Source organism: Pelodiscus sinensis, chromosome 4 (assembly GCF_049634645.1).
Source record: "Pelodiscus sinensis isolate JC-2024 chromosome 4, ASM4963464v1, whole genome shotgun sequence".
NCBI lineage: Eukaryota > Metazoa > Chordata > Testudines > Trionychidae > Pelodiscus > Pelodiscus sinensis.
Window position 1 is genome coordinate 26,028,883 of NC_134714.1, and position 22,437 is coordinate 26,051,319.

The following is a 22,437-nucleotide window of genomic DNA, read 5'->3' on the forward strand; positions in this document are numbered from 1 at the left end:
GTTATTCAAAACACTAAAACACGTTTTTATTATGAGTTCATTGTGAAAAAAATGTGGAAACTTTTAGCTCATCCCTGAACTTTGTTTCAATAGAGGTTTTTTCCCCTCAGTGCATATTTTTTTAAATAAAAGGGCTTAAGAAAATTCATGACCCAACACTAGGCAAAAGGTGCAGGTATCCTGAGAGGGAGGTAAAGATAACTAAGGATAAGGAGACTTGTTTTGCCTAACTTGGAAAGCATGTAAACATAGTAGCTCACACTAAAAAGTCATGGCCAGTTGCCACTGATTTAAAAAGAATGCGCAGCAGCCTAATTCTTAGGACAGCTCTAAGCAGCCATACATTGGAGCAGTTGGGAGGAAACTTGCAAATATTTTAATGAACCCACCCTGAGTTTCAGGTTTGTGATAAAAAGACTAAATCAGACAAATGTTGTTTGTCTAGGGTTTTGTTGGTTAATCTTAGGTTTTCTTGCTAACATTTCACCCAGCTCTACCAATGACCTGTGAATAATGTTTTATTAAAGGGTAATGGCCATTTAACAACAGGTGGGGATTTTACATTGGCTTTTATTAATGCTAGGTCTGTAGCTGGCTGTGAGAGAGAGAGAGAGATTCATCATTCTTCCTTGCACTCCCAACTCTGTATAGTATTGGGATAGAGCAGCAAAAATAGGGCCAGGAAGAAGTGCTTTTAGGTAAATAATATAACTCTCTCTCTCTCTCTCTCTCTCTCTCTCTCTCTCTCTCTCTCTCTCTATATATATATATATATATATATATATATATATAAAACTAAACAATGTAGCTAAATATAGAGGTCCAAATTATTTCCAGGTGTAAATGGTGTAAACAGTTGATTTACACTTGAAGGGAATTGGGCCCATTTCCTACAGAGTATATGAATGACCTTGTTTGGTACATCTAAACACAAAAAAACCTTTTTTTCTACATATGAAAAAAATCAGCAGTATGATTTTATCTTTTTTTCCCCTTTGCTTTATGAAAAATAGTGGAAAGAGGAAAGGCTCCTTCACATAAACAAGAAATAACGTAAGGTTAGGTGCAGATACGCAGGGCTAGAATGTTAATAATGTGGAGCTATGGACTCTGGAGAATAGTCATTCCTCTCTTGATTGAAGATGAGGTGCCAGAGGTGGTTTGTTATGGTGCACTCTCATAGCTGTAATGAAAGAGAGAGATAAAAATATATATACATTAGTAGGAGCAACGACCGGAATACATTAATGAAGAAGAGGTGATAGCCCTAAGAGGTGTAATAGATAGTCTCTGTTTTCTCTAAAAGAGGCTGGATTTTGATAGCTTAGTAAAATGTTGTCTAGGTAAAATTATATTCAAAACCTATATGCCCTTAAGTGCTTCATTAATATATTCATAGGGGTTGTGAAAACATATAGGGATAGAGAGAAGCCAAAAATGAGGCATACCTGACCCTTTAGTATTTATCATACCAGTATGGCTTCAAAACTGTGAGATTACACAAGTGTCTAATGTAAAGCCTTACCTTTTTTGAGCAATAAAGGAAATACATTGTTAAATAGCAAGTAATATTGAGCATTTGTGATGAGCCACACAGTTTTTGGGTCAAACCCAGATATTTTGGCCGAGTTCTAAAAGGGCTCACAGACACTTTATATTACTACTTCATCCGACTTTGATATGATAGTGAATGAAAACAATTTCTAAATATTAGGTTTTGAATGAATTGGGATATCAGTGATTTAGGGCACATTTTATACAGACCAGTAGGCTCAAGGGTTGTTGAGAGCCATAAGTTCATTAGCTAAAAGTTTGGCCCACAAAATAAGCACTGGACCGTAGCTCAGTAGACTGGTCCAGGAACAACTTTCTCATGGGATTTGTGGGAGTAAATAATTTAGTTCATCTTAACAGAGTAAGGCAAATGTAGAAGTATAGTGGTATGACTGACTGGCTTGGGAAGGTGGGGAATTGCTCTTTGTGGTTTATATCTTATGTTCCAAATAACCTCATGCTTCAGGGTTTCCTTCTGCCACTGGTTAGGGTCAGGAAGGAATTTCTTCTCTCTCCCACCCTCCGCCCCATATTTTCAGAAGAGGGTTTTTTTTATTAATGTCCTTCCCCTGAAGCTTCAGGGATGCCCAGGTATGGAAACAAGGCCGGGTGGACTGCCAAGGATGGAATATTGGGAGAGTGGGGGAGACAGCAGCTGTGCTCCCTGGGACATGACTTGCTTTTCATCCCATTCCCCAGATGCTAAAGGAGTGAAGGGAAAGTACTTGAATTCTGTGCATGCCTCTCACATCTGGCTGGTGAGCTCCCTTCACTGGCCAGGTGTGAGAGGCATACAAGAACTTTCCCCTAACTCCCTTAGCATCTGGGAAACCAGATGAGAAGCAAGCCGTGTCCTAGAGCACATGGCTGCTGCCCCCCCCCCCACCCTCCCAAAATTCTGCCCTTGCGCATGTAATTATTTCTGTCCCATTGCAGGGGGTTCAAGCACCAGTGAACCTTGATTCTTCCTATTGTCTACTTGTGGCACATAATCTAGTCTTCTTGGGTCTCATTTATTTTGGTCTCATTTCCATGCTGGGGTAAAATGCAGGGACTGTATGGCTGAGGCAAGAATGTAGGGGATATATGGTGTTGGTGGCCAGTGGTAGGCAAGTTCAGAGCAAATGATCTGGTGGTTCCTTTTGGCCTTATACTCTATGACTATGAATCCTTTAACTCTGTTACATACTTCCTGTGTAATTTTGGGCAACAAGTATAATTTCTCTGTGTTTTAGTTCCCCATCTATTAAAAAAATGGAAATAATAATACTTCCATTCTCCCATGTTTTGTCAATAGTGCTTGTAGTAGGCACCAACCCTAGAGCCTCTAGAAGAGAAGTTGTTGTTTCTGCAGTTAACCATAAAAAAGGCTGTTCTGAAATTCATCTGAAAACTAGGGATAACAATTCTGAAGGCCCTGTTCTATATGTGGGACTCAGCAGGCACTGAATGCTGTTGAGTTATTCAGGATTAGACAATGTGCAACCTCAGTAAGAAACTGATCATCAGAGGATAGAATTGAACCTGTAACTTCTGGAGCTTAAGACATGAACCTGTACTGTATGAGCTAAAAGCCAGCTGTGTATTAACTAAGGCTTTGTGTAAACTCATCAGTCTCTCTGTAAATGATCCCAGTGCCACTTATTGAGACTATACAACACCCAGAAGGTGTGTGGGTTACAAAAGAACAATGGAAACAATGAGGAAATTATTCTTTTTTACTTGGACTTCTCTTGCCAGATCTAGGTGCCTTTCAATGTAGACCAGAATGCTATGGTATAGACATGGACAACATCCCTTCTCAATATAAATTCATTGACCTCAGCCACTTTCTTCTCCACCTATATATCTTCATTTAAATAACTGCAAATACTCTCCTTCCTAGTACAAGTGACTCTGCTTTAGGCTACCAAATGCCTTCTTACGTAGGATATATTCTCCACCTATCCAGCTCCAACAACCCTCTCTAAAGTAGTGATGTTCTTAGTCAGACTATCCCTTCCTCTTCACATCCTCCCAGTTTGTGGCTCTTATCCATTTTAGGATATGTCTAACACATCAAAGTTATTTTGAAATAACAGCCCTTATTTCGAAATAACTTTCCTAGCGTCTACACAGCCAAACCGCTATTTTGAAATAAATTTGAAATAGCGGATACTGACAGCCCCCCGATGGACCTCCCAGATGGCAGCCTGCAGAAAGTGCAGTCAGGCTCTCAGTAACGCATCCAAGAGAAGCACCAGAGTGCCCAGGGGCAGCTCTGTCTCCATGTTGCAGAGTGCTGTGGTGTCCCGAGTGAGGGCAATCAGAGCACGCAGAGACAAAATGCTTTGCTGTCCCTCATCAAGGGAGACAAGAAAGCAGGGAAACCTGTAAACTGGCTGTCTGGGAGAGTCCCTTTAAGCACAGACCTCAGATCGCCTCAGGCATCAGCCCCACACAGTAAGTCCTGACCTGGTGCCCTGCCAGAACTGGTTCCAGCCAGCCTTAAATGCAAATCAGAGCCCACTCAGTGTGGATGTGCTATTTCGAAATAGCAAAATGCTATTTCGAAATGCATTTTCTGTGTAGATGCATTATTTTGAAATAAGCTATTTCGAAATAAGTATTTTGAAATAAGATATTTCAAAATAACACTGTATTGTAGACATAACCTTAGCGTGAGGAGGCACACTCCTACTCCTCCCCTTCAGATGTCTGCAGGTAGATACATAGTGTCATTGTCTACAAATGCTGGTCTTTGGTGGTCAGTGTGGGAGAACAAGGAAATGGTAGCAGGGAGTAGCACTTTCCCTTCTGTGTGTCTCAAAGCCGAACTTACAAATTCATCCTTCGTCCTACAAAGTTAGTATGTGTGTTTCTGCTTACTTTTCCAAGAAACATACAACACCATCCTAGTAAAAGGCCTTTCTTTTTTCCTGGCCAAGCATGATTATTATGCCCAGCCCCACAAAACTATCAGGTTTATCAGATAGTTCAAAATGTTTTCAGCATCTAAAACATTGTGAGCCAGTCTATTCCTAGTTACAATACAAAGGACTTCAGTTCCAGGCTCCCCAGGGAGAATGGAGATATTTATTGTGGGAGGCCTTTGTGCAGTCTTAGGGTATGTCTACACTACAGTGCTAATTCGAACTAACTTAGTTCGAATTAGTTAATTTGAACTAAGCTAATTCAAATTAGCGCAGCTAGACTTAAAAACTAGTTCGAATTAGCGTTTTGCTAATTTGAACTAGAATGTCCACACAGAGTGGACCCTGAACAGAGGTTAAGGATGGCCGGAAGCAGTGCCGGCAGGGCATCAGATAAGGACTTAGAGCGTGGAGCTACTGTCTCAGGTTAGCCGAGGGCTGTGCTTAAAGGGACCCGACCCCCACCCCAGACAGGCAGTTCTCAGGGTTCCCCGCTTGCAAAGCAGTCCTGGCTTGGAGTGCCCTAGGTGCCCACACGTGGAACATCACAGCACTCGACCATCACCCCGGCTGCACTTGCCACAGGCTGCCATCCGGGGGGAGGGGGCAATTGGGGGGCTGCAGGAGAACTTCCACCCTGAGAAGCCTGCAGAGCCAGCCCAGTCCTCCCCATCGGGGGCGCGTACCCCATTCCTCCCTCACCTCCTTCCACTTACCCTTCCCTAGCCCCCCTTCCTGATGTACAAAATAAAGGACACGTGTGTTCAAAAATAGAATCTCTCTTTATTGAACAAAACTGGGGGAGACTGGGAAAAAGAGGTGGGAGAGGGGAAGAGAGAGGCTGGGAGAGGGGAGGGCAACTAAAATGATCAGGGGTTTGGAACAGGTCCCATATGAAGAGAGGCTAAAGAGACTGGGACTTTTCAGCTTAGAGAAGAGGAGACGGAGGGGGGATATGATAGAGGTCTATAAAAGCAAGAGTGGTGTGGAGAGGGTGCATAAAGAAAAGTTCTACATTAGTTCCCATAACAGAAGGACTAGAGGACACCAAAGGAAAGGAATGGGTAGCAGGCTTCAAACTAGTAACAGAAAGTTGTTCTTCACAAAGCAAAGAGTCAACCTGTGGAACTCCTTGCTGCAGGAGGCTGTGAAGGCTAGAACTAGAACAGAGATTAAAGAGAAGTTAGATCAAGTCATGGAGGTTGGGTCCATGGAGTGGTATTAGCCAGGGGGTAGAAATGGTGTCCCTGCCCAAAGTTTGTGGAAGGCTGGAGATGGATGGCACGAGACAAATGGCTTGGTCACTGTCTTAGGTCCATCCCCTCCAGGGTACCTAGGGTTGGCTGCTGTCAGCAGACAGGCTACTGGACTAGATGGACCTTTGGCTGACCCAGTATGGCCATTCTAAGCTCAGGGCTCAGGGTCGGGGGGGTCTCAGTGGACCACCTTGATTTTCATGCATACCTGCTCCTGGGTGGCCAGGCTGGCAGCTCTCCTGCCCTAGACGGCCACTTTCCTGTGCCTAGTGCGGAGTTCGTGGACGAGGTCCACGATGTCTTCACTAGACCAGGCGGGTGACCGCCTCTTGCGGTCCTGGCCAGGCTCCCGAGAGCCTCCAGCCTGGTCCCGGGAAGAGGCGGAGGGCTGGGGGGCATCGGGTGGCTGGCTCATGGCGTGCCAGGTGCAGGGTCTGCTGGCTGGGTGCTGGCAGGCTTGCACCTGGCACGGGCACCGTAGCCAGCCCGTGCCCCTTTAAGGGCTCCAGGGCCGGGAGGGGGGCATACGAGTTTCCCTGGTGGTGCCCAGAGTGGCCACCAGGGAAAGCTGGGGAGGGCTAGCCTCCCACTAATTCGAATTAAGGGGCTACACAGCTCTTAATTCGAACTAGTAAGTTCGAACTAGGCTTAGTCCTCGTGAAATGAGGTTTACCTAGTTCGAACTAAGTGCTCTGCTAGTTCGAATTAAGTTCGAACTAGCGGAGCGCTAGTGTAGCGCCTATGAAAGTTAATTCGAACTAACGTCCGTTAGTTCGAATTAACTTTGTAGTGTAGACATACCCTTATGGAGGAGAGAGGTGAGGTCTTCTTCTTGATCCATGCATACCCCTTTTCAGGGCCCCTCACAATCTGTTAGATAGAGAAAGGGAGTAAGGTCTTTTATTGGACCAAATTCTGCTTTCTCTATTACCATCAGAAGTTGGTCCAATAAAAGGTATTACCTGACCCATCTTCTGTCTCCAATATTCTAGGACTGATACCGCTACAACAGCTCTGCATACAGTCTGACTGTTGAAATGCTCACTCTTGCTATTTGTCACAAGCACTGGCTATTGAATATAACCCGTGATTTGACTTTTCTGTTAGGGCCTGATTCTCCTCATATATTTCCTTGTTTTATACTCATGGAATACCTTTCACTTATCTGGAGTTACTCCTGATTTAGACTCGAATAAGCCAGAGCAGAATTAAGTTCCCTGATTTAACTGGACTTATTTTTATCAATCAGGCAATCTTACCGGACTGGTGATGGGGGAGAATATTTATTTTACCATTGCAGTGCAGTAATATTGTTCATTTATACCATTATGCAGCAGTAGAATTATTTAACAGAACTATTTAAGAGAGGGCCACACATTTCGTATGACAGTTACAATGCTTTAATGCTTTCTTCACATTATTTTAGTGCAGGGGTTACAAATTCCTAGCCAATAGGCCAATCCCAGCCAGAATGATTGTGTAATCCAGTCCAGGACTTCCAGCGGTCTATGGGGTCCTGTCTGTTACTGACCCACAAACTCCACCCCTTTCCTGCCATCACCCCATCCTCTCTCCCCGCTCCCCCCCATGGCACCCTATCCCCCCAAGAATGCAACTTTGGGAATCACTGTGTGGGACTTAGTCCCATCTGGTGGCCGCAGTTGTGACCCTTCACCTCCACACTTCCAAAGGAGGCAAGAGCCGCAGGGGAAGCAGAACACACTGTGGGGAAGCACTCACTCTTCTGCACTCCACTTCCCTGCAGCTCCTACTGCTGTGGGGAGTGCAAGAGAGCACAACTACTGCCACCACAAGGCATTAGGCCCCACCCCCTCCCCCCCGACAACTTCCAAAGCAGTATGCTCAGGGATGCAATGCCATGGGGGGAGAGGACGGGGCGATGGTGGTGAGGGGCAAGACTTGTGGGCTTGAAATAGACAGATCCCCCCACTGGGTCTGCTGAGAGTCCCAGCTACAATTGCTCTGGCTGGGACTGGCCAGTGGGCCAGGAGTTTGAAACTCCTATTTTAATGCATTGAGATGCCATGCATTATTTTATAATCAAATGCAACACTACAGTGCACTGGAGTACTTGTGTTTTTACTGTTATCAGCTGGTACATAAGCTGACAACATTCAAGAACTGTTTTCAAACTATGGGGGGCAAGGGAGCCTGGCAGTCATGTTTTCTCGTGGCTCTGTCTGAGGCTGATGAAGTATTTTACTGTCATCCACAGAGCTGACATGCTCTCGATCCCAGTGCATTAAATAAATCTCATTGTGACATGTTAATAAATGATGTTAAAGGCATTTATTTGAGGCCAAAGTCTGGAAGAAATACAGAACATGTTCCAACAGTACTGCTTGTACACCTGGATAGTAACCTCTTTAATGCCCTATGGACATATGGCACCTGTCCAGAATAACAGCACCTGTAGTTCCCTGTGGATGTCTATCATACATCCATCCTCATTTTGCAGAAAACTTTTATATGACATGTTAAGCATAGTTGGAAGCATTGTGACTCCAGTCACGGAGTTTATCAGTTCTCCTGGAGAAAGTGGGCTAATCAAGGTAGTTAGGGCAAAAAACCCTGTTCATTTAAAGTTTGCCTGATTAATAAATTAGGTTTCAATTTAGCCTGTTCATATCCTTTATTAGTCATTGCTCCCGAACACTGGTATATTCCTACAAACATTCACAAACAGCAGATTTGGGTCATAGCCAAGATGAATGCAATCAGAAAACAAAATCTGTTTCCTGACAAAACAAAATTCATTTGGGGAGAAAGCAGTAGTTACAAAGAATAGATCATCTAATCAGCAAACAGAAATAATGCCATGTGACCAGTTACAAAGCTCAGATAGAAAATTCAAACTATCAAATATTCAGCTGAATATTTACAAGAACTACCCAGTGCTGGCCAAGGTGAAAATTAACGATTTGGAAATCAAGAGAAAAGCAAAATTCTGGTGCTGTGCAGATTAACAGATTAAATCTACTAAAGAGAGGGGTATTTCACATTCAAACATCACAGAAATTATTAGTAAATAACTGGTGCTTTTTAGGGGGGAGTGTTACAATTTACCAAAAGCCATTTAATTTTTCTCTCTCTTTTTCTCTATTTGTAAGAAAAAAAAACATCTCTGGGGTTATTTTTTCAGTCTTTCATGGTTCAGTGTTTTCTTTTGCTGCTACTTCAGATGGACATTGCTGTCCCTTTAAGTAATATATATATATATATTTTTCTCCACAAAAAATGTGAAGCCTTGTTTGCAATCAATGCATATTCCCCTTTTGTGTAACAATAACAGATGTTGATAGAAATAGCCATTGGGTTTGTAAAGAACCCATTTCATGTGTCAGAATAGTTGTGCCTCTTCTAGATGAAATGTCAAAAGCAGGCAGATATCTCAATGTGAAATGACCTTAAGAAAAACCCGACCTCGCCAAAGATGACCTTTTTCCAGCAAGAAACATTAAAATTACAACCATATTCATGCTTCAGCTTCAAAAACAATATGTATATCTTTTTCTGTACTTTTCTGTCTTGGCATCCTACGTATTTTAAATAAAGATGTGCAGTGGCCCTCTATATAACACATTCTACTGGGATGATATATTTCTATGTGTGTGTGTATCCATATGTACATGAGTGTTCATGAATATGTTTCTATAAATATATATTATTCACATATGTTCATATACATAACTATACATATTCAAAGAGAATCAAGCACAATTGTTCTAATTCCTCAAGAGGCTTAATTTTTGTTGTAGTTGTCCTTGTTACATTAATAGAATGTATTAGTTACTGTAACTGAAATAATCCTTTCACAGTGTCTTCCTTTTATAAATTTTAACAAATCCTCATAGCCTTCCTTTCTGCAGGTAACGTATATGTCTTTTCAGTGTGTTAATCAAACTGAAGCATCTAAGGTTCTTATAAAGTCGTAGGAGAGTAGTAGTCATGTATAACACTGCATGTGCATGCATGTGCCATGGCTTATTAGTGCCAGGCAGTGTCTCCTTTTTTTGCCAGGAAAAAAAAATCAATGTTATACACTGAAAATGTAGAATTTCTTTTTGGTGGTGATGCTGAAAGTCCACCCCATTTCTCTTCTTAGTAGAGGTCATAGTTAAAGTCCTTCACATTGAAGATTTTAAGAGGTTCTGGAAGATTTTTCCCCCCTGTGGATATGATGATTATAAAGTACACAAGAGTATATGAAGTCTGGAATGTCAAGTGTTTGTCCAAAGCATGCCCATATTAGTAAAAACTTTTTTGAGTGCCCATTTTGCATCTTCAGCAGACCGTAGCTCCCTCTATCTTACAGAATCCCTCCACTTCCCATCCCACGATACATTTTCTTCCATTAATCTTCGAAGTTGTGTCACTAGAGCTGCTCTGCCCCCACTTTCCTTCAGTATCTGTTCTGTGACGAGCCATCTCCTTCTCAGCAGGTCTCCTTTTAGAAGAGTGTTACAAGATGCTTTAGTCCCCATCACCTCCTGGCAGAGATTTCTGTACAGATGAGGTTGGGATGCTTCCATTTGTGAAAATATAAGGGTGACATTTTTTAAACCATTTTTTTCTTTCAGACACCTCTTGACTTCTTGGTTCCAGCCAGGACCAGAAACATATCAAGTACTGAAAATCAGTGAGAAAGGCTTTCTTCTGATATCATCTGCCCTGACTGCAGTGCAAATTACCAGGTATCTGATACTCATGAGATTTTCATCCCAATCATGCAGAACCATCAGGTTCAGGGAGCTTAAATAAATCTCTGCAGTTTGGGGTGACCATCTGAACTATCAATAAGCCTCCTTCACCACAGGCGGCAAGTTAATAGGCGCATGGTGCCCGTGCTCCACCAATATTCAGGAAAGTGAGCCTCGTTCCACCTCCAATGTTTGGCCTAATATTTTCAGAGCTCTTTTGTGGATTCCTGTGTTTCATAGGGCCATGGGATTCAAGGTGGCCTGGGAGGTTACCAAAGGGTCTGGCACTGGCAGCAGCAAGTGATCTGACCCTAGGCCACTCAGCCTGCCCTGCCCTGTTCCACTCTGCCCTGCCCACACTCTACCTCTTCCCCCAAATCCCTGCTCTGCCTCCTCCTGCCTCTGCTTTGCCGTTGCCCTGCCTTCCCTCTCCCAAGTGACATCAGGAGCCAGCAGAGTGGGTGGCTGCTGCTGGTGCCAGGCCCTCATTCATCCCTCAGGCCACCCTGATCCCAGTGTTCCCCTGAAGTGCCAGGTCCCCTAAAAATTAGGGCCTATTGTGGTTGTCATGGTCTGGCCAATGGACCAGACAGTTCTGCCTGGACCCATTCTGGGCACCAACAAAAATTATACCAATCTGGCTCACATGTCCTTCACTGTAGTTTCCATTTCAAGGTATGGGCTCTGCAGCAGGCACTACAGCAGTCAATTTCATTTAAGTAGCACTTGAAATCTCTACCTTTGTTACTTATTGGTATCTTTATTACAGCACATACTATTGTAACCCACCTGCCTGCTGGATATGGTGTTCTGTCCCATCAAGATGGGGAGGGGAGGGGAAGAGAGGAGAGCAGAGAGAGAGAGGGTGCCTCTGTAACCCACATCCGTTACACATCGGGTGGATCCTCCCACAGTCTTGAGGCTGCCTGGAAGTCCATTCATCCTCACATAAAGTACAGGAGACTCAGGGTTCCTTTAAATTCTACCAGCTTATAATAACTCCTGAGGGGGCATTATACTAGGGAATAATTTCAGAGTGCAAGGCACTTGTGTCCTGGTTTCCTCTAATACCAGAAACTCCTGCTCCCTTAAAACAATTCTATATGGTGGAATTGATGGCAGAGACTGGTGTAGACCAGTGGCATGCAACCTGTGGGGGTTGCAGATGACTTTCTAGGGGGCCACCAATGGCCGGGCCCAGTGCCTGGATGGCTGGATCTAAGTGCTGTGCCACACTGTGGAGCCACCAATGGTCGGGCCCAGCCCCTGGCAGCCTGGATCTAAGCGTTGCGCCACATTGCAGGGCCCAGTCCTTGGCCACCTGGATCTAAGCACTGCACCGTATTGCTCAAATTATCTTGAGGCTCACAACATGAGTATATGGGGGTTATGGTTGAAAAAAGGTTGCGCATCACTGGTGTAGACTGATTATCTATTTCAGCATAATCCTGAGTCATCCTTTTGGGACAGCTTTAAAGACAGTTTGGTAGCACAAAATTACTCTAACTCAGGGCAGAATCTGTCCCTATGCCTTCAACTATTTTCTATTATGTTGTTATGGTGTGTGATTGGGCACCTAAATCACCTGTTTCTTCATCTTGACTGGATACCAGATTTTTTTTTTCAAAACAGGAGTGGGAAATCAGCAATTTCAAGATGGCCACCCAGGGTACAAGCTTTTGAGTGACATATTGTAATTCACAAACCTTCTGAATGTAGTTTACTGTCCCATCTAGAGGCGCCATTTACAGAGAGAAAGTATTAATCTGCTATACAGCCGTAGCTGAAAGCAAGATGGCTTTTATCTCATGCAGTAGAGACTCATAGAATCATAGAATACTAGAACTGGAAGAAACCTCAAGAGATTATCAAGTCCAGTCCCCTGCCCTCACAGCAGAAACAAGTACCATCTTGATCATCTCTGATAGATATATATCCATCTTGCTCTTAAATATCTCCGGTGATAGAGATTCTACAACTGGTAATTTATTCCAGTGTTTAACTACCTTGACAGTTAGGAAGTTTTTTCCTAATGTGCAACCTTTTTCCTCTCTTGATGCAATTTAAGCCCATTGCTTCTTGTTCTATGATTAGAGGCCAAGGAGAACAATTTTTCTCCCTCCTCCTTGTAACACTTTTAGATATTTGCAAACTGCTATCATTCCCCTCTCAGTTTTCTCTTTTCTACACTAACCAAGCCCAATTCCTTTAGTCTTCCCTCATATCTCATGTTTTCTAGACCTTTAATCATTTTTGTTGCTCTTCTCTGGACCGTCTCCAATTTCTTCACATCTTTCTTGAAATGTGGTGTCCAGAACTGAACACAGTAGTCCAACTGAGGCCTAATCAGCGCAGAGTAGAACAGAAGAATGACTTCTCTTGTCTTGCTCATAACATTCCTGTTAATCCATCCCAGAATCATGGTTTTTTGAGGGGTTTTGTGTGCAACAGTGTCATGCTGCTGACATATTTAGCTTGTGGTTCACTATAATCCCTAGATCCCTTTCTGCAGTACTCCTTTCTAGACAGTCACTTTTAGTTCCGTATGTGTGAAACTGATTGTTTCTTCCTAAGTGGAACACTTTGAATTTGTCCTTATTAAACTTCATCCTATTTATCTCAGATCATTTCTCTCGTTTGTCCAGATCATTTTCAACTGACCTTTTCTCCAAAGCACTTGCAACCCCTTCTAACTTGGTATCATCATCAAACGTAATAAGTGTACTTTCTATGTCATCATCTAAGTTGTGCACTAAGCTCCAGAGGGCCCAGGTTCAGTTCTGCCTGTTAGTGTTACAATAATACCTATAATATCTACTTACAGGCTTTCATTGCCTTAGTATCTGACCACATCCCTCCTAAGCCTTTGAATTGACAACTGGAGTTTTCCTGGCATAGGTTATGATTTGATCTAAGGTGTTCTATCTGCATTTCTATCTTTAAAGAATGCCTATTTAGCCTCAATGAAGCCTGCTTAACCATAGTTTTATTCTCACCATTTTACTTTGTTTTTGTGCTCGTGGATACACGAACCATCTGTGCCTCTAACACAATGTTCTTGAATAGCCTCCAGGATGAGTCTGTGGTTTAAAAAGTTTTTTACTTTGCCCTTCAGCCTGCTGTTCACCATTTTCCACATACTTTCAAAATCTGCCCTTTTAATGTTTGTCACTTTGTCCCCCTGGGTTGTTCTCTATAATGATATGAAACCTAATTGTGCAACAATTACTGTTACCCAGTGGAGCTCAGCTTTGTAGAGCTGGGGAGCCCTTGATATCAAGGTACCTAAAATAAATTAGAAAATAAAAAGAGAGAGAGAGAGGAGGAGGAGGAAATGGTGCTGGTGTTCCTTTATAAACTTTCCCCAGTGCTTAGAGCATTTGGCTAGGATGTAGGAGACCAGGTTTGAACCCCCACTCTGCCTGTTATGCAGCAGGATTTTGTGCCCTAATGACTGGACTCTGGGTGAATCTCTCCTGAAGAATCTGTTCTACTTTGTAAAATAAGTCATTGCAACAGTGGCTTGAGCTATGATCTTCCACACAGCCTCCTGGGGAGCTGAATCACAGGTCTTTATTCCTCATTTTTGGCCCCAATGACTGTTTTGAAATTAGGTCCCTAAATACCATTGAGGATCTAGCCTTCACAGTGTCAGGCCTCACCTAATATTGTCTGTATACTAATAATAAGTCACTTGGACTCAAAGAGGAAGGTTAGTCCAGTGGCGAAATCACAAGTCTGGGACTTGGCAAACCTCATTTCAATGTTCTATTCTGTCACAAACTCCTTAGGGGACCTTAGGAAACTGACATAGGCCCACATTCTCAAAGGTATTTAGGTGCCTAACTTTCCATGGATGTCAACAGAATTTAGGAGTCTCAATATCTTTGAGGATCCGGAGCTTATCTTCTCTCTACCTCAGTGCTCCATTATAAAAATAGAGATAATAGCTCATTAATGCCTTACAGGGCATTATAAACATAAATATGTTAACGATTGTGAGGTGCTCAGAAACTGTGGTAATAGGAGACATAGAAGTATCTGAGCATGACAGAACATTGCCTTCTGACTTGTAGGCATCAATACAAACTGCCCCAAAATATAGGCTTTTATGGTATGAATAAATAGTTTGTCAATCATGCTCTGATGTGTCCTGAGTTAGTTAATAGTGGAATAATTAAAACCACCCATTCTTATTGCCTAAACAAATACATTTTGTAACTTCTTACTAATTTTTGTTAATGTGCTAGAGTTCTTTTCATTTTTTCCTAGTGTGGGAAGAGGTGGCGGTTTTATACCTGCTGATGCTTTTAATTACTACACTGCTTAGTTCCAAAAGTGAGCTGAAGAGCAAAGTAAACCAGGAGCTCTACCCTACATATCTGACTCACACAAGGTATTCCATGAAAGTGGATGGGAATTTGTGTGTGTATATCTCTGTGTAATACCCACCCTGATAAGTAATTATTTCAGGATCAGACCTAGGATTAACAGAACAGATCATGTAAATTCTGCTTTGCTGTTCATTTGATACCTATAATTAGCCATGGGGAGTGAGGAATAGGTGGGGCAACCTAGAAAGTTGCCTGACAGATAAGGAACAAGCTCAATAGCAGATTGGCAATATGACGCAAGTGTAGGGGATCAAACCAAGCAGAGTTTAGCAGGAATCACTGGGTGATTGACAGTGTCATGTGATGGCGTTTAACCTCTTGTACCCTTAGCTCATGTCACATGACCGGATCAGACAACAAAGACCTTAGCAACACTTTTTTATTGCACAGAGGCATGAGCTGAGTTGCAGATTGGTGGGGAAAGTGATGTAAGGGAGCACATTTGAAGTGATTAGGAGTGTGCAGAGGATCAGTCTTCTTGTGCTTGAACTGCCCTGGGCTATGTCTATACTACAGATTTTTTTCTGAAAAAGGGACGTTTTTCCAAAAAAACTTCACTTACATCCACACTGCAATCACGTTCTTTCGAAGAGAAAAAAGAAAGAACAAAGGGGTTTTTCTGACATTGGTAAACATCTTTCTACAAGGAAGAAGCCTTTTTCCTGAAAGGCTGTGTCTACATTGGCACCCCTTTCCGGAAAAGGGATGCTAATGAGACCAGTCGGAATTGCAAATGCCGCGGGGGATATCTTTCAAGTAGGAATAAGGGATCTTCTGGAAAAGAGCTTATTTTCTGCAAGATCCCATCTAGACTGGCGCTTTTCGCCGGCAAAGCCCTGAGCCGGAAAAAAGCGGCAGCCATGTTCATGCAAATGCCGCGGGGGATATTTAAATCCCACGCGGCATTTGCAATTCCGAAGTGTCTCATTAGCATCCCTTTTACGGAAAAGAGTGACAGTGTAGACACAGCCAAAGAGTTCTTTCGGAAAAAGGCGTGTGTGGACAGGGAAGAGGGAGCTTTTTTCGAAAAAAGAGGAAAGAGGAAAAGCACAGGTGCCCTGGTGGCCACTCCATCCATAGTAATCACAGCTTAAATATGAGATAGCATCCATCCAGTGTGGATGCTATCTTTGGAAAAAGCAGATTGCTTTTTCGATGCGCTTTGGCAGTGTGGACTCTTTCTTTTGGAAGAAGTTTTTCAGAAGCTCTCTTCTAGAAAAGCTTCTTCCTAAAGAAGCCTGCAGTCTAGACATAGCCCTGGAGAAAAGGCTTGTCCAAGTGCTTTGCAAGATCCTAGTTGATATAAATCAGTGTGAATTCATTGAAGTCAGTGACACTTATCTTTCCTTTGTAGCAATCACCAGGGTTATAGAGGGGAAATTGGCTAACTCTGCTCTAGTTCCCTCAGAAAGATCTTTACATGAATTGGTTGGGGGGAGGGCAGAAAGCAGAGAAATCAGGCACAAAAAAGAGATAAGGAAAATATGGAAAAAATTAAATTGGGGGACAAATGGAAAATTAAATGCAAGTACAACCGGGGGGGGGGGGGGGGGGGAGGGAGAGAGAAAGCAGAGAGGCCAAGGAAAAATTAATGGGAGAGAGCCAAAATACAGAGAGAGAGTGTGAGGGAGGGAGAAGCAGATGGCGTGCATGGGAGGGTCAGATCCTCCCCTGAGAGGCCAGCTGGGATTCCCCTGCCACTGAGGAATAAGTATCACCAAATCCAAACATTTAAAAAACAAGTTAGGGCCCTTGAAATCCTGACATTGGTTTTAAAAATGAAATACATTTTGGGTGCTTGTTATTTCTTTATGAGGCTAAAAGATGACCTTGTGTCACAATGTTAAGTTTATCTCCCACCAGGGCTAGAAATAATATATTTTAGAAAAGATAAGAAAACACAGAAGTGATTCTAATGTAATCAGTTGACTTAAGGTGCTGGAGCTTTAAGTAAAACATTATATATTGTGAGATTCAGCCACACAGAAGTCAATGGTAGCACAGAGCTGGCCTTGCAGTTCAATAACATCTCTCCCCACATATACAGATCCCCCAGCACATGTACTGTGGGGTTATTGAAGAGAAAAGTGGTCTAGCTAGAGAAATCAATCCTGCCTAGCTGCTGCTATCGCTTTTTTGTCCCCACTTAGTTCTGGACCAAGTACATCCTGGTTTGATCCAAGGATAGGGATTGAGAGTGAAAAGAAAATGTTTGAGAGATGGTAAGAGCAGGAAGATGTGTATCAATCTGTGGGAGCAGTTTATGTGTATAGAAGGGAGAAAAAGGCAGATTGAGTAGGGAATTGTGGGCAGGGCACAACATGGGGGGCAGAAGTCAAAGAATTTTTTTTGTAGGAGACAAACATGAATATAAACTCATGTAAAGTTGCACATTTACAACTAATCAGACAGTGCATAAATGAAACTCTTAGGATTTCAATGATTTCTGTGTATGTCAAATAGTATAGAACCTTATCTATGAATAACTTTTCCCACACAATATTTTAGATGGAAATACTTCTGATCTACATAAATATTGTTATAGCAGACACTCCCTGGTGGAGATGTTACCCATAAGCTTCCAAGTTATTTTCTTACCATGTAAGCAAATGTTGAATCTTGGAAAAGATGAGTTCTCTGCATTATTGTTAGCTGTGATGTGCATGCAGAGGAAGCTGTCTGAGTAATGGGTGCATTTGTCTTGTGCCTTGATCTCTGATTAAAGTCAATTCCTGGTACCCCAGGCATTGGTGATGGACTGGCATTCCTAAAAGACAGCATTGCCTTCCATTCTGTTTTTGACCACCTCCGTTCCAAGACCAGTGTATGTGTGTAAGTAAACCATGTATATATTCTTAGTCTCCCAGTTACTGATTTCTCCTCTCCTAAAACCAGCCTCAAGGCCCTGCACACCTGGTATGCCTGGCAGTGAAATGCTGGTGTCAGAATGAGACATAATTTTGGAGGAAGGGGCAACACTATCAAAACATGACATATATATGAAATTTAAAAGGAACAGAGAAGGCAAAAGGGAAATATTGGGTTTATGGATGTGGCTAATATGTCTTAACCTAGAGAACTACCACATTACTTTACCACTTCTATTCTTTCTCCTCCAATTATATTAATATTTCCATTACCTTGGGGTTTTAATCAAAGATACTTCACTGCATATTTTCATTTTAGTGCTAGTGTTACAGAAATTCTTATTAGCACTATTAGTCAGAACCCTGCAAGTCACTGTTCTCTACTTTGCATCTTACTCTCTTATCACCTCAACCAAGTTACTTAACTTCTCTGAACTAGAAATCTAATCCCACTTACACCACGGTAAACCAGTAGAAATGCTATAGGAGTCAATGGAGTTGTATCAGGGTAAAACTAGATAAGATCAGAATGAAGCCCTCCCCTCTGTGCCACTATTTATTCTCCACATAGTCACCTCTACTACTTTGTTCATTGATAGCTGTAAAATACTGAAATACTCATATCAGAGTTGCTATATTAATACAAATAATTGTTTGTATGTATTATTGTTGTTTGTAGAGTGTCTCCTAGGTAATATTACCCTGGAAAACAGGCACAATTCATTCAGACATCTTGATACCCTTCCGCTGTCTGTTCCATAGAATTGTCCTTGAGGAGAGTGTGTAGAGTTACTATAAGGAGCAAGGATAACAACAGTGCATGAAAAGGAAATTCTTTTGCTTTGCATTGAATTTTTCACCACTGTATGTTTGCATATTACTGTAGACAGTTTAAGACTACAGGAGTTAGCATGCCTAGACAAACTAGATTCATCTCGTTACACATCCAATGCCTGATTTTCACAAGATAAAAAACAACAATACACATTGGAGCTGATTAATTGTACAATATGATGCAATAAGAGAAACATATCTTTGTGCCTTCATCAAGGGCTTAGATTACATTCTGAAACTAGAGTATTAAGAGGCCATACTAGCTGAATTTTGATCGTAAGAGGTAGGAAGAAATCCTTATAAATTGGTTAATTTGTTCATTCCCGAGCATCTCTTTTATTCTTTATTACATCAGAATGACCATATGATAGTTACTTGTATAGAATGGGGAGGGGTATAAATAACTAGAACTGGGAGATGATAGACTAAATTTTCAGTGGCAATTTAGCAACAAGATGATGTTTTGGACAGAGCCAACCAGAAATATGATTGAGTTTAGCTTTATTGACTTCTGTTTGCTTTTCAAGAGTAGTTGCCTGTCTTTCATTTATTTCAAACTAAAAATTATTAACAGAGATATGAGGCTGAAGAAGATGGGTTTTTTTGTTTTGTTTTTGTATTTGTGTGTGGTATGTTGTTTTTTAAAAGCTGAAATAAAGCCACAAAAACATGCTTTGGCTCTAAAATCACAAAGTGCATACTTAGAAACAGATTTTAATTTATTTTTCTAAAGATGCCTAAATTATATCCAAGTAAAGCCAGGCTACATTTTTAAAAACCCGAACAGCAGCTTTCAAATTTATTCAGACTAATGAGCTAGTCTAAATTTTGAGAATGCTAATTCACAGAAGTCAGTTCTGTGGTGGGAGAAACACAACAAGGTTGTCACTGCCTGTGAACAAAGTGAATTGGTTATATGACTGACAGTAAAGATTTCTTTTAACATCAGTAAAAAGAGGCTGAAGTGACAGGTAAAAGGACAGATGCAGAATTCTCCAGCTTTCTAAGAGTTTGTGTACTATCACTAAGGGACAAGTTGACTTGATACCAACTTAATAGGCTCAGCAGGGGCTAACCACAAGGGGATGGAGAATGTACATGGATGTAATAGGGCACCTATGCAGAACCAGCAGAAGCATAAAAACCATCTAACTGCTTTTGGTTGAGGAAATTAATCACATTACTTTTAAAGTCAAGCTTGTCTTTTAATCTAGGATCTGCTCAGTATACAATATTTCACAGGAAACATGCACATAATTTTAGTCACTTTTACTCATCTCAGAAATGAATTTAGCATCATCACAAGGCAGCTTAAATTCAACATCATCTCAGAGGAAATGATATACTGGAGAAAAACTATAAATGGAAAACTTGAAACCAAAGAAATATAAATGAGTGTACAGCATTTAACAGCCTGTGTAATCTGCATGCAATGATGTTTGCATAAGAAAAGGTAAAGCTTCTACACTTTCATTGGAGCATTTTCGGTCCAATCTGTAACAAGCTGGTTAAGACTGTGATGGCTACTGCTTTCAGTGTTAGGTGAATTAAGATGGAAGACGTCTTGCCATCAGAAATAATTCTATGGTGGAAAAAAATCCCACTGTGTGACCTCTTGGACAAACATGCTGTAATAAAAAGTGCTATTTGCTATGAGTGTATTGGGAGTTTTAAATCATCAAACTAAAGTACCCCAGGCTCTGACAGTAAAATTTTCATTCAAAGGAGGGCTCAGCTTCACAACATAATAAATTATATATGACTAGGACATATAAAACATTTAAAGATATACAGAAATTCACTGCATTTGTGTTCAGTAGGAGAGTTCAGCTCTTGATGTACTCTTTTATGTCAATCTTGCCAATTCAGATGAAGAGAAGGGGGTGGGGAATCTTTTTCACAGAACAAAAAGAAGCAAAACAAACTGGCCCTTTCCACCTCTGTGTCTTATGCAAGTGCTAGATTTTCGTTTTACTGGTGTGCATCTATATTGAAATTTCTAAGGGTGAGTCACAAAATGGGCCTTCAGCTGGAGAGCCTAGAATAACTAAACATTTAAATAAAGCAATCTTCCCCATTAAAAATAAAAGCAATTGCAATAACGCACAGGGGTGGTGTTTCTGCTGAAAATGTGCAATTATTCATGGGCTGCCTGATGGACTGGGCTCTTCTGTCTTAGATTTCTCTAGTACCTTGATTGGTGGAAGATGGAAAGACGAGAAAGGGCAGAGGGAAGTAAAAGACTAGAGAATCAGAAAAGGAAGAATCAATAGAGATGGGAAAGAACAGTTGGTCATTAGCAGTTAAATACTCCTTTGATGTCAAAAGGAGTTTGCTTGAGTGAAACCAACAAGATTTGGCCCAAAAACTCTTCAAAAGAATAGATGAGTCATGGTTTGGTTCACTCTATCCCATTGTTTCTCAAAGTGGTCTATGCAGATCCACTCTGAGAAACCTTCTAACTGGCCACACTGGTTTATTTATTTACCAACTCCCATTGGATCCGGTTTGCCATTTGCAGCCAAGGGGAGCTGTGGGAAGTGGCGTGGGCTGGGCCGCTGCTTCTCACAGCTCCCCTTCGCTGCAAATGGCAAACCAAAGCCAATGGGAGTTGCAAGGCTCCATGGTTCAGAGCCAGTAAATAAGTAAAATGGAGTAGCTAGTTAGCAGGTTTCTCAGAGTGGATCCATGGACCACTTTGAGAAACACTGCTCTATACCTCATTGCTACAAGTTTATATACAGCACAAATGAGCAGGGGAGCAACAAAGGTGTCTAAACCATTTTTATACCCTTTATAACTTAGCCTAGGACCTAATAAGACTCCTGATGTAAACTGCTCGCATGTTTATCCTCCCATGTGGAGGAGCCTACAAAGTATAACATGCAAACATAGTAAAATTATATTCAACAACTTAGACAATAGCACACAAATTTAACTGCAGTGTCTAAGTATGCAGACAGATTCATTCATGTGCATTTAACCTCTTGCCAAACCAACATTCCAGAGCAGGTATTCAGTTAATCACAGTTTGCACAGGAAATCTAGCCAAACCCTCAGGTAGCTTCATCATGATTTATTCTTTTATTTGCTATAATTCAGTATCCTCCACCTGTGGTGTCCTGAAACCAACATAATCAAACAGAGAAGCATGATAAGCTGGTCAAATAACTATTCTTTGATTTTTTTCCTCACATGTATGAAATTTAAAATTGTGCATACCCAACGTAAATTACAAAATATCAGAAATATAAGGGAAGCTGTAAAAACTGGCAAGAGACAGTGTGTGAAAAAGAGGGGTTTTTTTCATTTCATCAATGATTTCTTGTACTTACACTATTTATTCAGAAGAGGGGGTTTCCAACTATTTTTCTTTAGCTCAAATATTAAATCTACAATAAAATAGTTGTCTAAAAAATCAGTGACAGTTGTTAGTGTTTCAAGGAGGTCCTTCATCTATATTTTCTGGATAAATACAATTTATAGTGTATTCCGAAGGCAAAAGCAGAAATATGAAAGGACACAGTGATCTGTACTAAGCATGCAGCTCATAGGGATGTAAAATTAATGACTGGTATCAGAAAGAACAAGATTTTGGAGAGATTAGAAATGAATTAAAGTTGACATCCATTCTAGCCCACGTGTTTGACATGTGAGAAACTGGACAAAGAAAATTTAGTCCAAACTCAATGCCAGAGTATGAGGTAGTTTGCACACTTCCCATGCAACTGCTATTGCTTTGTGTTAAAACAGTAGCCACATCTCTGATTGCCAGCTGAGTGGGGTATTGGGACCACTGAAGCTATACAAGATGGAGCAGCAGCCCCATCCTCTTGTGCACCAGACTCTCATGGTAAAATAATTTAAACCGGTACAGAGACCCTTTACACAGTGTTCCC

At 41.6% G+C, this 22,437-nt stretch overlaps 1 long non-coding RNA gene across 1 annotated transcript in view; it reads right to left on the bottom strand.

The window, feature by feature from the left end:
* Nucleotides 1-839: 839 nt before the first annotated feature.
* The window catches only part of LOC142828956 (uncharacterized), a 49,679-nt gene continuing 28,081 nt past the window's right edge, over nt 840-22,437 (bottom strand). Inside the window, exon 3 of the long non-coding RNA XR_012903141.1 lies at nt 840-1,183. This is a non-coding gene — a long non-coding RNA (uncharacterized LOC142828956). The remainder of the gene's footprint in view (nt 1,184-22,437) is intronic.